This window comes from Crinia signifera, chromosome 4, assembly GCF_055691185.1.
Source record: "Crinia signifera chromosome 4, ASM5569118v1, whole genome shotgun sequence".
Taxonomy (NCBI): Eukaryota; Metazoa; Chordata; class Amphibia; order Anura; family Myobatrachidae; genus Crinia; species Crinia signifera.
In genome coordinates, this window is record NC_139220.1 from 281,528,977 (window position 1) to 281,545,023 (window position 16,047).

Consider the following 16,047-nt stretch of genomic DNA (forward strand, 5'->3'; position numbering starts at 1 on the left):
ACGTACGCACGTTTGGCCGCACCGATCAGAATAACCTCCATAGTCCGTTGCTACAGGATGAATCCCAAAATGAAGATCTAGATCAATGCTACTCTTTTTTAGAGATGAGCCAGACCTCATCTCCGAACAGATAATCTACCCGCCCCAATATAGGGGTAAAAGAGGGGGAAAAAAAGTTAGAACCCGCCCGAAAAGAGTTAAAACCTATAAAAATAAAAGGGAAAAAAAGAAAAATAAAACCTTGAATGACACAGACATCATAGAAAATGACGAAAGTCCAAATATAGAACCCACAAAAATCTTCAACCTGAGCTCACATGAACTATCTCAGGAAGAAATGAATTTACTGCAAAAAGGGTTAAAATACGCACCCACAAATCATATTAATAACTTTGAGTTATACATTGATTTACAAAGATTTACTAGAAAATTAGCTTTGAAAAAGTTCTTCTATAGAAATGATGTGTCCAGTGCAGAAACAAACGGTGAAGAAACCATATCTTCATTTAAACCGAAGTCCATTTTTTATCCACAGCACTGTAAAGGCCCCTATGTAGAAACATTTTCCACAATGGTCCTAGAGGATCTTAAATCCATAAAAACTGAGAAGAGAACATCTAATCTAACAAATAAAGAAAAAGAGGCAATGAAAAACTTAAATGAAAATAAAAAAATAATAATAAAACCAGCAGACAAGGGGGGGGGGGGGGGGGGATTGTGGTGCTTGACGCAGAAAAATATGAAGCAGAAATTATGAGACAACTGGAGGATAAACAAACCTATAGAAAACTCAGAGGAGACCCTACAGCCAATACTCTTAAAAAACTTGAGACTCTCATAAAAACAGCTTTAGAGAAAAACATCATTACTCCAAATGAGGCAAAATTTCTGGTTAATGAAAAACCTATCACTCCAGTTATCTACATTCTGCCTAAAGTGCACAAATGTCTTTCCAACCCCCCCGGCAGACCGATAATTTCTGGTGTTGAATCAATAACTAGCAATTTATCAATGTTTGTGGACCACCACCTTCAACCCTTGGTATGTTTAAATAAGTCCCATTTAAAGGACACTGGAGACTTCTTAAAACTTATTGATTCCATTACATGGAAACCAAATTTCCTTCTGGTCACGGCTGACGTGAGCTCTCTCTACACCATAATTGAACATGATGTAGGGATACAGAGTGCTAACATTTTCTGTCATTGTCTAAAGAACCGCAGGGACTTCAGGAATTCATCTTGGAGGGTATATCCTTCATCCTTCAAAATAATTTCTTTCTCTTCAATGAAGATTTTTTCATCCAGCGTACCGGTACCGCGATGGGCACCAGATTCGCCCCAAGTTATGCCAACCTGTTTATGGGGGCATGGGAGCTTAATAACATCTGGGCGAATAATCCACTTGGGGCGAGTCTGGTGTCATACGCGAGGTACATCGATGATATATTTTTTATATGGGAGGGGGACAAAGAGACCCTCAAAACCTTTTGTGATCATCTAAATAATAACAACTGTAATATAAAACTCACTTTCGAAATAGAGGAAGAAAACATTAATTTTCTTGATATTACTGTGTATGTGGAAGATGGGGTACTTAAACATAAAAACTTTCGGAAACCCACAGATTCCGGGACATATATCGCTTCTTCTAGTTGCCATCACACCCAATGGTCAAACTCAGTGCCAAAAGGGCAGTTTAAAAGGCTGCGGCGTAACTGCTCCGATGATAAAGTTTTTCAGGAGCAAGCCACAGACATGAAGAAAAAATTCATTTCATGTGGCTATGAAAAGAAAAAATTAGAAAGGAAAATTGAACTACTAAAGACCAACGATATCCCAAACCCCACAATACAGATTCAAAAGGGGAATAAAGGGGATGGCTTCGCATTTGCCTTTGTGTCCACTTATACAGAGGAACACATGAAGATTGAGAGAGCCTTTAGAAGACACTGGAAAGTCTTATTATGTGACCCTATTTTGAAAAATATACTACCTGAGATGCCAAAACATATATACCGTAAGGCCCCCAACATTAAATCAGCACTGGTGAGGAGTGCTTACACCTCTAAACCACCCATGTCAAGGATAAACACTAAGGGTTTCTTTAGATGTGGGAGTTGTGTGGGATGCAGGAATATAAAAGGCCAAGGTTCTAACAAAATTACTGAATACACCATAAATGATTTCAAAATGGAAATTAAAGACTTCATTACGTGTAATGTAAAAAACGTGATTTATACTATACAGTGCAGTAGTAATAAGCATTACATAGGCCGCACAACTAGGGCTTTAAAAATCCGACTGGGGGAACATATCCGTAATATAAGAAACGGTTTTGAATCCCATGCACTATCAGCACACTTCAAAAGTGCACATAACAGCTCCCCAGCAGAGATTGTCTCCTTTTGTGGCTTGAGAATGGTTAAAAACAACTTAAGACACAATGATACAACCACTCCTCTGGCAAAAATGGAGATGAATCTCATTTTTAATTGTAATACTCTCATACCGGGAGGATTGAACAGTGACTTTGAGCTGAAGTGGTTTCTGTAGCCTGCCAGTTCTCGCTCGGGGTCACTGTTCAACCAATCCCCCCTTTTGTTATGATACCAAGGAGCTAAGAGTCTCTATATAAATTTGCAGTTTTCAGGGATATTCGTGCAGTTGCACTGGTTTTATCATGTCATTTACAGTAACTGTCAGACGCCCCTCTATAACATCTAGGGGCCAAGCATGCTTATGTAATGATGCCTCATTTATGGAAATAATTTTCCAGTAACATTGGTTATGGTACATTTTGAAGTAACCTAGTAATAGCCATATACATTGTTTGCCATTATGCGTGGCTAATTTTTTTCTCACATTAACCTGATATAGATGGTACCCTTCAGTGTAATGTATATCTAATTATGTCTCTGTGTTTTGTTTACCTAGAGGTGGACGCGGTGCCATGGCAACAAGCATCGCACAAATCCACGTCAGTCCTCTCCGCAAACCTGCGGTTCAAACAACAGGCATTTCCGCGTTATGCGGTCCAAGCGCCGGAAGTGACGGCGCACACCACGCTACTGACCCTCCTAGGCTTCCGTAGTCTGCGTTCCACAGACCGGAAGCTCTATAGCGGGGCTAGCGCACGGAGCTGCATATGCTTAAACACAAATATCATTCTTCAGTTACATACGATCTTCTTCAAATAAACAGCCTGTTCAAATGATCTTTTCCCTTCCCCATACGCTACAGGAACATCTGTTAAATACAGATTATCCATTCATTCCGAAACCGGAAGTGACATGCAGGTTGCCATGGAGACCGTTTATGCCATCAATACGAAACCCTCCTGCATTGAATTTTTGGACTTTTTCTGTATATCTCTGCACTCTATGGGCCTTATTCTGATCTGTGCGGATATTCCCGCATGCGGACGGACCGCCGATGTTGATCGTCTGCGCATGTGCAGAGGTCACTCTGCGCATGTGCAGGCGATTTCGCCGCACGGATTCTTTATACGCCGCACAGGGGGCGTAGAGGGGCGTGAGGGGCTACTTAGCCTCATTACCCTATGCATACGCCCCGCGTTTCATGGGCGTTCCCATGCAAACGCGGGGCGTATGCATGGTAATGAGGCCGTGACGCGTGGGTACGGGGCGGGCATCTGACATTGCCGGATGTCAGCTGCCCGCCCCCATACATGATTTCACACGGACAAGTGTCCGTGTGGTCTTGTGTGGCGGGACCTGGTGGAGCGTGCGGCCCTGCATTCGATGTTCGGCGACCATCGAATGCAGGGGCTGCTCCCAAGACGGAGGAGGCGTATCCCCGTCCAATTTCATGCGGATCGCCACATATCCGCGTACGGACGGCAGGTGGCGATCCGTATGGAAGGCGGGGATTCGCCTGCACGGTCGCGGCCGCATATTCTGATCGGGCCGCACCGATCAGAATAAGGCCCTATATGCTTTTTATGAATATGAATTTGATGTAATGTCAATCTTTAGTGTGTACATTCAGTTTGAAGGACATATTGTAATTTGTACTACCTCATTTCCTGTGTACTCTGATAGGCTGCTCTCAGTATAAAAGATGGACACTCACCCTCCACAGATATGCCTTGAAAAAGGTGTTGCACACACCAAAACGCGTTGACAAATTTCTGTGGAGAGTGAGCAGCCATCATTCCTTCCTTTGGACGCTTTTCTGGATTTTATATGTATTTAAAAAAAAAAATTTTAAGAATTTTGTATTTTTTATTTTTTTTTCTAATTTTTGGACTTTGTACTGTCGTTTGGGCCTCTTTGGGACTTACTGGGGAGAGTCCTTAAGAGTTGATGTTTGGTATCCTTTCATTGTTGGGATGAAGGATTTTTACTATTTTTCTACTGTATAATAAATAATTTTAAGAGACTCCCTTTGGAATATTTTTGGATATACTTATCTGCATCAGAAATCCTGATTGTCTTAAAGAAAAAGATACCTTTATGGGTGGAGAAACGTCCCCACAATTGTGAGTTGGGTACGCTAAAACAGTCTTTTCAGAGACCCCATCTTTCCTGGGTATATAACTCCCTACTTTTCTAAAAACACAAGGTGAAACCACGGTGAAGGGAACCCTTGTCTACAGAAAGAAACCTTTATGAATGTTACTTTGCACAGTCACGTGTGAGTCAGGGTACGACATGAGTACCCCTTGGTCACATTAACATAAATACCCAATCTCTCACTTATATTTGTTTTCCTCCAATAAGAGGAGGTGCAATTACCACTTACCTGACACTTTTTTATTATATATTTCCACTATATTGTTCTTGAGAGAAATACGGCCTCTTGATTGAAGTCGAGTCCCACCAGACAAAGAACACGCTACGTGTAAGAAAATACAGTTCTTCACGTGAGTTGGGGTACGCCATTATAATACTGGTCTTCTTATGGAAGAATAAATCTCTCTGAACAAAAAAGAAACCTTTATTTGTGTACCTTGCTTATACTGTTGGTGAGTAAGGTACGACCTAAGCACCTATTCTGCTCACTGATAGATCAAGTCACAGGGTGATGATATATCTGTATAAGGCGGCTCTATTATCACTTACCTGACATCTCCTTCCATATATTTTTTTCACACCTTTCCTGAGAAAAAATACGGCCCATTGATTGAAGTTGAGTCCCACCAGACAAAGAACACGCTACGTGTAATAAGACACATCTCTTCACGTGAGTCGGGGTACGCCAATATAATATTGGTTTTTCATACGGATAAATAATCTCTCTGAACAAAAAAGAAACCTTTATATGTGTGCCTTACTTATACTGTTGGTGATTAAGGTACGACCCAAGCACTTTTCCTGTTCACCGATAGATCAAGTCACAGGGTGTGGATGTATCTATATGAATATATAGTCAACCGAATATAAACCCATATATTGTACCTTTTTCTTCACTACGTCTATCACCGACACTTGAGTTACACACTGTGAGGAGAAGAACCCACCGGAGGAGAGAAATAAGAGAAAAAGGAAAAAGAAGAGTAAAAGAAACTGCTACGTGCCTTTACGCTGCCCTTCTTGCCGTAAGTGGGGTACGCCTACCCATCTTTTTACAAAAAGTATCCATTGTGCCATATATATTGGTTTTTGGGATGGTCAGACCTAACCATCTTGTTTCTTTCTAAATTTCCCTCATATGGTCGAGAAACCTTTGAGAAAATACAGGAAGATCTAGAGACTACAACTCTACTTGCGCCCGTTGGTTGGAAAAACCCCACTTGTATATACTACAACATTAGCAGCAGATCCAATCAGAATCTACTTCTTATTTAGCACTTTCAAGAAGACAATAGATAGAATCTGATTGGTTGCCCATAGCAACATCCCATCTTCAATAGAACTCTTAGTAAATAAACCCCTTTGAGTCCAAGTAAGTTGCAGGATGTGGCCTTCATAGCTCAATACACAACAAGCTGTGATGCACCATGTGTTTTGATACCTTTCTATCATATCCAGCATTCCAAAATCTCTTAAATTAGCTCTTCTGTATAATTGGACCAGACAGGCTAGCCTTCACCATCCCCACACATCAATAAACTGTGTGCACCTATTACCCTGTCACTGGCTGCCCTTCCCTGGTTGCTACTAACCACTGCATACCAGGAACACGACATAAGTCCTGCTGTCTGGTATGTAAACTAAGGGAGGAGAACAAAATCCCAGGAGATTCAGTCAGTCTCAAAAGCCAAGAAAGAGTTATAAAAATGTTAAACTCCCAGAATGCCATATTAGAGATCAGTCCCAAATTGTGGGACTCATGGTAGGACCATAAGCAGTGGCAGGTTTATAATGTAGCAGATGGTGAATACAGTGCAGATCATTATAATTATCTCTTACGTTTAAGGCGATACAACATTTCTATAGACATAGAATTAAGCTGATATTATAATTTTAACAAATATATGTAGTTCTAGGACACCTAGAAAATAAAACCTAGAATATTCTCCTTGAAAATAATAATTTTCTCTTTTTTTTTGTAATGGGACAGAAATATTTTCCGAAACATTGACTGTACATTTTATTTTCACCCACTCAAGATGAAAATCAGGAAGATATTTTCAGAATTAAAGAAAAAAAATCGAATTTATTTTCCAACAATTTAAAATCTTGACTTTCAATAAAATCATTAACGGTTATTTAAAGACATGCAATGCTCTTAAAAGACTACAAAAACAAATAAAATAAAAAGGTCTACATCCAGATCCTTTAAACTCACCATCGGGTATCCCCCTGGCCCACCCCGACGGTTGATACACCGAAATACAAACTTAACTCTAAACCTTATATAACTTAACTTAAAATAAAGACACGACACAAAGTGCTGGCGTTTCAAAAAGAATTTCAAATTTATTTTGACAATTAACTAAGACTATGAATGGTGGCGGCACTAAAGAACGGTCACTATAGGAAAGGTGGGGTTAAAGATCACTACGCATACATACAACGCTGGGTGACCACTCTCCCTGGTCAGCCACCGGGCCTGGTGGTGACGGCCATTCCCCGGACAGAAGCATGGCCCATGACAATCGATGTCGAGGGAGAGTGCACCCCACTACCTACACACATACAGAGTTCTTAAAGAATGACCGTTCTTTACCGCCGCCGAAGAGGAAGAGAAATAGGGAAGAGTGGGTGGGGCTTCTTGAACAGAGGGTGATCACTCTAAACTCGTGATCATTCCTACCCTGTCTAAACCCTCCCCCTGCTCTGATAGGCCTTGTGCCCATCCTCATTACAATAGCATGTGATCAACAGCAGAGTGTACCCTGGGAGAACCCTCAGTGGTTTATGTCACCTCAGGCTTATTCAGCCTTCTGTGTTTCTATCTAGTAATTAAAAATAAAGATAAAAGAGAAATGGGTTTATCGATTAAAAATGTATTAAAAGGAAACAGAAACACTACTTAAAGAGGAAAAAATAAATATTAATGAGGTGCTGATAACGTATTAAAAATAATTATGAAAAATAATCAAAGCTTTAAAAGAACATATAATGATAAAAACACATTTTTAAATTACTAATATTATAAACACATCAACTTCTGTAATATACGCCTCTCTATATGTACAGTATTAAAAGAGAGGTTTGCATCCAGTTATGCCAATTTATATTTTCATATTGAAATTTTATTTACATCTGGCCCAGCCAAAAATGGGGGCAAACCTGATATGCTGGTATTGTTTAAGACAAATATGTTTTCAATATACAGTATGGAGAGTGTATAAAAAGAAAAGTTTGTCTCTATTTTTAGTAATTTATACCAACACTGGCCTTGAGGCAGGTTTCTTAAGGTGGCCATACATCAGAAAGATATTGTACCCAATCATACAATCTCAATTGATTGTAAGATGGATCTTATGCAGATTGCATGCACATCTTGTGTATACAATCAATCATCAGATGGATTGTATGATGGATTGTATGCAGATTGTGTGCACATCTTGTATACACAATCATGCAGCAGATGGATTGTATGACTGATTGTATGATGGATTGTGAGTAGATTGTGTGTCCAAAAACCACCAAGGACTGCCAGGGATTTCAAGGGAAATTGTACACAATCATGAGCGCAGTCGATCTTAAGATCGATCTTTCTGATGTATGGCCAGCTTTAGAAAGGGGCAACTTAATCTTATTTCTCCATGAACTCAAAGCAGAAACAATTCTAAATTATAGGGAAAATCCCTTATTATGGTCAATCTACTGCCTGTGGCTTATTCTCCGACGAGATTATTCCTTACACCCCCATAAAAGTTTATTTTTGTCCTTCCTGGGCAACCGAAGTTTCCAGCATGGGGAGGCAGATTATCCCTTTACACTATTTAACAGAGAAGGAATTAAAAATGTTAACAATCTCATAGATTATGCAACTGACAAACCTATGACATTTTCAAAAGCATGCCAATCCTTTCCTGTCCTCAGGGATTTCCCGATATCTTTTCTCCAAATGCAACAGGAGAGAGATGGGACTCCAGTTTTTCAGCTCACATCTCTCCCCCTTCTGCTTATATAAGATCGTGATCAATCCTTTCCTCGGCGAAGGAGGCATTTTGCCCTCCACCACCATCTCATCATACAGCTGGAGCAGGTCCGGGCCAATGAGATCCCGCAGTGCAACATAAAGCTCTGCTGGGAGACCATCACTGCCCGGGGTCCTGCCTTGCCTAAAGGATTTAGTGGCAGAGAGCCCCTCCTCCAACGCCAAGGGAGCATCCATGGCTGATTTACCTGCAGGATTAATAGTGTTAGTGATTCCTGACAGAAACTTATCCGCCTCATCTGTGTCTGTAGTCTTAGGGGAGTAGAGGTCACTGTAGTAGTTGCGGACAACCTTCATCATGCCCTCCTTCCCCTGTCTGGGGATGCCATTCTCATCACACAGCTTGGTCAGGGGCGTGTGGCCAGAGTGGATATGCCCTTTAACCTGAAATAAACTGCGGATGTTAGATTTGGCATATTCTCACCAGTCAGACATACAATCAAAATAACATTTGTCATTCTTCCATGTGATGTAGGCATCCTTAAGCTCAGCCAGTACTTCCTCCCTTTCCAGTAGGGCACAGTTCAACTTCCGGGAGCATGGGCCAGATGGAAAACCATGGCCCAGAATCCCTTGGAAGAGAATGGCCATGTGGTCAGAGAAGAAGCAGGGAACCATAGAATGCCTTACCTGCTGCACTGCCCGGGAGGTGTCAATGCGGTAATGCACAGAGACATCGAGGCGGATCCACGTGAAATTCACGGAGCCAGCCCCCATGGAGCCCACAAAGTCCTGCAGTGATGCTTCAGCCACCATTTCCCTAAGCAGGTTGGACATGATGTTCAGCTTTGCAGAGTTGCAGGTGCTTCGACCATCCCTTTAATCAGGCAGTTGAAGTCTCCGGCCATCATTACAGCCCTGGTGGTGGCGAGCTGGGTCCGCAGGGTCTGGAATAGTTAATAATGCTCATTCTTAATAGGTGAAGCATACATGCAGATAAGCCTGATAGGCTCACCTGCCCAGGAGCCATCTACGATACGGTACCATACCCGTCAATTCTCCACTAATTACGGAGAACGTCCTAGGTACTAAGTTACTGCTAAAACATCAAAGCATTTTATGTGTACACAAATAAAAGCATTCTCATAAATTTCATTGGGATTGGGGGCCCAGCGTCGTGAGGGTATCAGTACCCTTTTTAAAACACCTGTCTGTGTCATATATGTTTTTGTGTATTGTGTGTCCATTATTTCGCTACCAATTTTAGAGTTATCCAATTAAAAGTTACGTATTATTGTGTCAATTCTTAGGTGCACCACACAGTGACATTTCTTTTTTTGTCTCTGTACAAACCCTGTTGCCATCTACGATGGGCCTGGAGAGAGGAAGAGAGCATTCCTGCAACCTATACACATCACATTTCTGAATTTCAAGAAAGGTAAAAATAGATTGACGTCTGCACTTATCCTTAATGCTCTTCACATTAATGGTAAAAAGATTAAAAGCTACCATTTGTTAGGAGAAAAGGCAGGGTTAGGTCATTGTACATTTACGTTATCACTCCCATCGGGAGGCGCTTCCTCGGGGTCAGCAACTGGATCTCCCTGTTGGGGTGTTTCAATGATGTCAAGCAGTTGGTCGATGTTGCACAGGCTGTTGAGCTCAGATACTCCACTCTCCTCATACACTTCTGTGTAAGCCTCCTCCTCGAGGGCGAGGGGGTGCTGGACTGGCTCGACCGATTCACCTGCTGCTTTCTTGGAAGATTCTGGGTCAGCAGCTGGGCTGTCCAACTCCTTCCTCTTCCTTCTAAGCTGTACATTTCCTGCATGGGAAAGTAATGGAAACTCTTCCTCGAAGAGGAGAGGGACAGGGGGAGGGACATAGCGGATGGTGGGAGGAAGGGTGGGTTGGATCACAGGTTGGGAGGGTGAGGGAAGGGGGGTGGTGTGAGCAGCCAGGATGGGAGTTGCTGTCACAGAGGGAGGGAGTTGAGGGTTATGAATGGTGGGGGAAGGTTTCTTAGTGCCTTGCTTTTGCGGGATCTGCTTCCTCAGTACAGACATGGGTGGCACCTTGGGAGGGATGACCACTCCTGATAATGCTGCTGCAGAGGAACTTGCTCTACTGGGACAGTCCTTGTAGACATGATCAACCAAGCCACACAGGTTGCAGGACTTCTTCGTGGAGCAGGCCTTTGTTTTGTGGCTGGCCATTCGACAAATTCTTCAGGCGAGGACCTTGCATTCCTTTCCAAGGGGGTCCTAAACATTGTGCTTGCTGCAAGTGCATGGCTAGTACACGTAGTGGATAAGTCCTGCAGTTCCCTCCAGGGAGAAGCACTGTTTGAGGTGCTTGACTCCATCTGGTCACTAAGGGGGAAATTTACTAAAGGAAATGTGTAAAAAATAGGTGTAAAAATAGGTGTATTTGTATCCAGAAATACACTTATTTTTGACATTTTCTATCCCGAAAATACGGCAATTCGTATTGATAGCACATCAATACGAATTGCCGTATTTTCGGGATAGAAAATGTCAAAAATAAGTGTATTTCTGGATACAAATACACCTATTTTTACACCTATTTTTTATACATTTCCTTTAGTAAATTTCCCCCGAAGTGTCCCCCTTGTGCAGCCTGACAATCACCGACCAATTTCCAGTCCAGAGTCTAGTCTCGTAAAGGATCCTTGAGGGGTCTTTTATTACGGTGCAGGATCGGCTGAGAAAAGTGACGATGTCCTTGACAGGCGTGTGTGGGCTTCTTATTGAAACCATCACCCGCCTCCCCTCTCTTTGAATAGGGCAGTTGCCCACAAAGCGAGAGAGAAGGGAATCAGGCTTCGCCGCTTACACTGCTTTCCAATACCTCTAGCAGATTGCAATGGAGGCAAAGGTGGAGTAGAAGATGCCTCTGAAGAAGCTCTGGATGCTGAGCAGTTCAGGTGCAGAGAATCCTTGTTCCAGGACCATCTTCTTGCTGAAGTATTCGACTGTCATGTTAGGCACCCGTCCGGCAACCTCCTTAAGCTTCATCACCACGGTCTGCCTTATCCAGGGCTGGGAGGTGGAGTGGCCCTGGACGGGCACCGTTGGTGGTGTCACAGAAGGGGCAGAGGAGCTGGGGCCGGCCAATCTGGTCAGACTTTCAGCCAAGGACTTACCCTTCTTACCAGGCTTCTTCTTCCCAGCGAAGGGGGCCAGAGTGGAAGTCTGAGGCTGGGGCTGGAGCAGCAGATACTACACTTGATCTTAGCCAAAAGGCAGAGAAGGACCACAGTGATTGTGCTCTCCTCCATTGTGCACTTGCTACTGCACCTGCAGCACTGCTGCTTGCCTCATTTTATGTGCACACTCAGAAAAGGCAAGCGGCAGGGCCGCATCTCATTAAGAAAAGAGACACATGTGACTCAAGAGCCACAGTTTGGCCACCCCTGTGCTACATGGTCTGGGAGAAAAGAAATTTAAAAGATACATTTGATATAATTGAGGAGCTTGTTCCAATAATGTCTAATGAAAGCACAATCCCAGATACAGTGAAAAAAAAAAAAAGAGGCTAACGACATTAATACAAGCAGCCGAGTTAGCGGGGTTAACTTAAGGAGACGTATGCTCTATGAATAGTTCTCCTGCAGATACGAGGATTGGAGAATTTGTATAGGGGTATCATAAAAAGGACTGAGAGATGAAGATGAAGAAATAGAATGAATATCACTATGCTATGGGTGAACATATTCTCCCATCATTTCTTCAAGGTAGTTTTAGCTAAGAGGAAGTACAGAGGACGAATACGGAACATCAGTGTATGGCGTACTTGTAGGTACATAAAGAAAGGACTCTGAGGGATGGTAAATGTCCTTCTAAAAGGAGAAATATCGGGTAGACCCGCACACCTCGTTTGACAAAGAGCCATAGAAAATAGTTTAGAAAGCCATCGTTTAGAAAAAGCAAGTTTAATTCCAAAGAAAAATGGACATAGCCCTTCACAAAGTTCTCAGGTCATGTTTGGAGAGACATATGGGTAACATTTTCATCAGATAAAACAATTTGGGGAAAATGAATGCAGCCCAAAAGTGATAATGGATGGGTTTCTAACCTTCAAGGAGACTAATCATTTCTGATAACTTAGGTGTGAAAATCAGCAAGTACAGTTTAGACAAAATCACTGGTATTTGTATGCCTAAGTATTTGTTAGAGGTAGGGGTTATTTATTATTATTTATTTATTATCAGTTTCGTATATAGCGCAGCATATTCCGTTGCGCTTTACAATAGCAGACAGTGATACAAAACAGGGTATTTACAGACAGTCAAAATGTAGGAGGGCCCTGCTCGCAAGCTTACAATCTATAGGGAAATAGGCATTGATACATAAGGATAGATACTGTGGACTGGATTTATCATTGTGAGGCAAATGTTCGTTATGGGCGCAGGTATTTTTCGCCACTTTTGCGCAGTGAAGCGTACCTGTTTCATGCCCTTATTTACGAATATGTGTGCGCACGTTATGGGAGTGCGTTATCACTGACCTGTGGTGATACGCCTCCTCCCATAACGAAGGGGGAACCTCCGGCCGGCGGTGTCTTCTGCGCATGCGCCGGATACCTTGGTCTCGCGTTGTGTATCCGGCACATGCGCAGTTTTCCGCTTGCTGATCTCCGGCATCTGCAAATTCAAACTGCGCATGCGCCGGGTAATGTTCGCCGGGGATGCTGTGTACCCGGCGCATGCGCAGTTTGAATTTGCAGACGCCGGAGACCAGCAAGCGGCGAAGAAGAAAGCAGGAGAGCCCCGCAGCGCCGGAAAAAAGTCGCGAAATCTGGAGGGCGCAGAGTGCAACGCCGGGGACATAAAGAAGGTTCTTAAATAAGGTAAGGCATAAGCACACTGTACAGAAAAATGTACATGCGCTATGCCTGCGCCCCCGCACCGCCGCCGCTATTCCACCTGTCAAACGGGTTTTATAAATAATGGGAAGCGCTATCCCCTGCTATAGCGCAGGAGGATAGCGCACAGACCCCTCAGCGCAGCATAATAAATCCACCCCTGTATTCTTTATTGCATCGATTCCACCAGAATGCAAGGTTCTATGACTGGTTCTGGAATTCGATAAGCTTGCCTGAAGAGATGAGTCTTCAGGGAACGCTTATAGGTTTGGAGACTGGAGGAGAGTCTTATTGTGCTTGGGAGGGCATTCCACAGAGTGGGTGCAGCCCAAAGAAAGTCCTGCAGTCGGGAAATGGCAGGGAAAAGATATACTGTAGTGCATGGATTCATCTCGGGGTCACCAAGATATAACAGTTTGGATTTAGTTAAGTTAGCGCGATAGACCCCTCTGCAGCCAAAAGAAGGAAATCAGATCAAAACTAGTCGGTATGGATATGTGAGGATTGGATATAAATAATATAATACTGAACAAATACTCTGCTGGCAATTTACGGCTCACCTAGCCCCCTTCTAACATCCCGCAAGCTCCTGCACCCTGCTCTCATCAGAGGCATTGCCTGCGATGGACAGAGCACAGGGACCAAGCATCAAAGAACCCCCTGAAGCTGCTAAGGACCCTCACTGCACAGGCAAGGGTCGTAGACAGTGGTGTCTCACCGACTAGCCGGCACACCAGTCACCCGCTCACAGCCACAGGAGAGGCTACACAGCAGAGAGCACAGGCAAATATGAGTCCACGGGTCCCTGTTAGCGGTGCTTTCCACCTCAGAACCCGCACGTCGTCCACCCGCTCTCTCGACCCTCCCACAGCCTGCAGGTCCATGCAAGTGGGAGAATTTCCCTAACTACCTTAGACTGAAGTACCCGCATCAGTTCTACAGATAGCCAACAGACAGCAGGGGCAACACAGTACAGATGAGCTCACCATTTCATATATTAAAAATTACAACACCAGCGGAACGGTCTCCTGTAACACTGGGGACGCTGAGTACATCAGGATGCCACCTTCAAAAATATAAAGGTGTATATGTGAACACATCTTTTTATAAGAACATATCCTTTTTATAACCAGGACTTTTTATACAACTTAGTCCTAAATCAGAAGAATGTGTATTTTAGAAATCTATTGTTTTGTATACTTTTTCTGATTGCTTTTAATTGATCCAGCTCCTAATAATATCTTCAAGCTACAATAAATATACTTATTTTTACCAAACCGTTACTATTTTTTTATTTAGTTGCCACACATCTGTCGCCCCTATGTGCAGTCTGTTATATACTTGCTATACATAATATGTCATCAGAAAAGAGCAAAAACTCCAAATGACCTATTGTGATTCCTGTGAAGGGGGGGAGGACCGGAGAGCAATGGCCAGGGATTCTACAGCAACTGCAAAAAGGAGAGCTAAGAGTGGGCATCCCTGTCTTGTGCTTTTTTTTATTGTAAATGGGGGAGAGAGACCATTACATGATCTCTTCGTTTGTGAACTATAATAAATACTCGTGAGTATGGAAATAAAGTGTTCAAGAAAGCCAAATTTTAGAATAGTGTTAAACAAGTGATGCCATTCTATAAAGTCAAAGGCCTTCTCCACATCTAAAGATAAAAGTAGCCTATTGGTAGAGGTGAGGGAGGAGGGCGATAAACTACAGAGAGGAAACATCACATATTACTTTCAGAATGACATCCCGAGATAAATCCCGAATGATCAGAGTAAATTATGTCTGTAAGAAGATATTTTAATCAGTTAAAAGCATACCTCCCAACTTTTGAAGTGCAGCAGGCAGGATGGGGGGGGGGCTAATTTGGGGGCGTGGCCTATACTCGTGGCTCTTCCGCGAGGCCACGCCCCCATTCTGCCGCTATGGGGGCATGACCCAGAGGCTCTGTGAGCCTCTAGCCATGCCCCCAGCCCTCTGGCTACGGGAATAGACGCTGTGCGCATGCGCACAGCGTTTATTCCCCGCTGCTTAGCAGCTGACAGGGGGGACTCCCAACAGCCCCCCCACACCGCGGGACACTGCCGCCCGCGGGTGGGACAGCGGGACAGGCCCTGACAATTGGGACTGTCCCAATAAAATCGGGACTGTTGGGAGGTATGGTTAAAAGGGATATGGGGCGGTAGGAACCTGGGAAGGATAACTCCCTGGGTGGTGTAGGAAGGTATGTACAGCTGGTGACAAGTGTGATGTAGGGAGGTCTGTACAGCTGGTGGCATGTGTGATGTAGGAGGTACGTACAGCTGGTGGCCACAAGGGTGATGTAGGGAGTATGTACAGTTGGTGACATGGGTGATGTAGGAGGTATGTACAGCTGGTGGCATGTGTGATGTAGGGAGGTCTGTACAGCTGGTGACATGTGTGATGTAGGGAGGTCTGTACAGCTGGTGGCATGTGTAATGTAGGGAGGTCTGTACAGCTGGTGGCAACAAGGGTGATGTAGGGAGTATGTACAGTTGGTGACATGGGTGATGTAGGGAGGTCTGTACAGCTTGTGGCAACATGGGTGATGTAGGGGGTATGTACAGTTGGTGACGTGTGATGTAGGGGGTATGTACAGTTGGTGACATGTGTGATGTA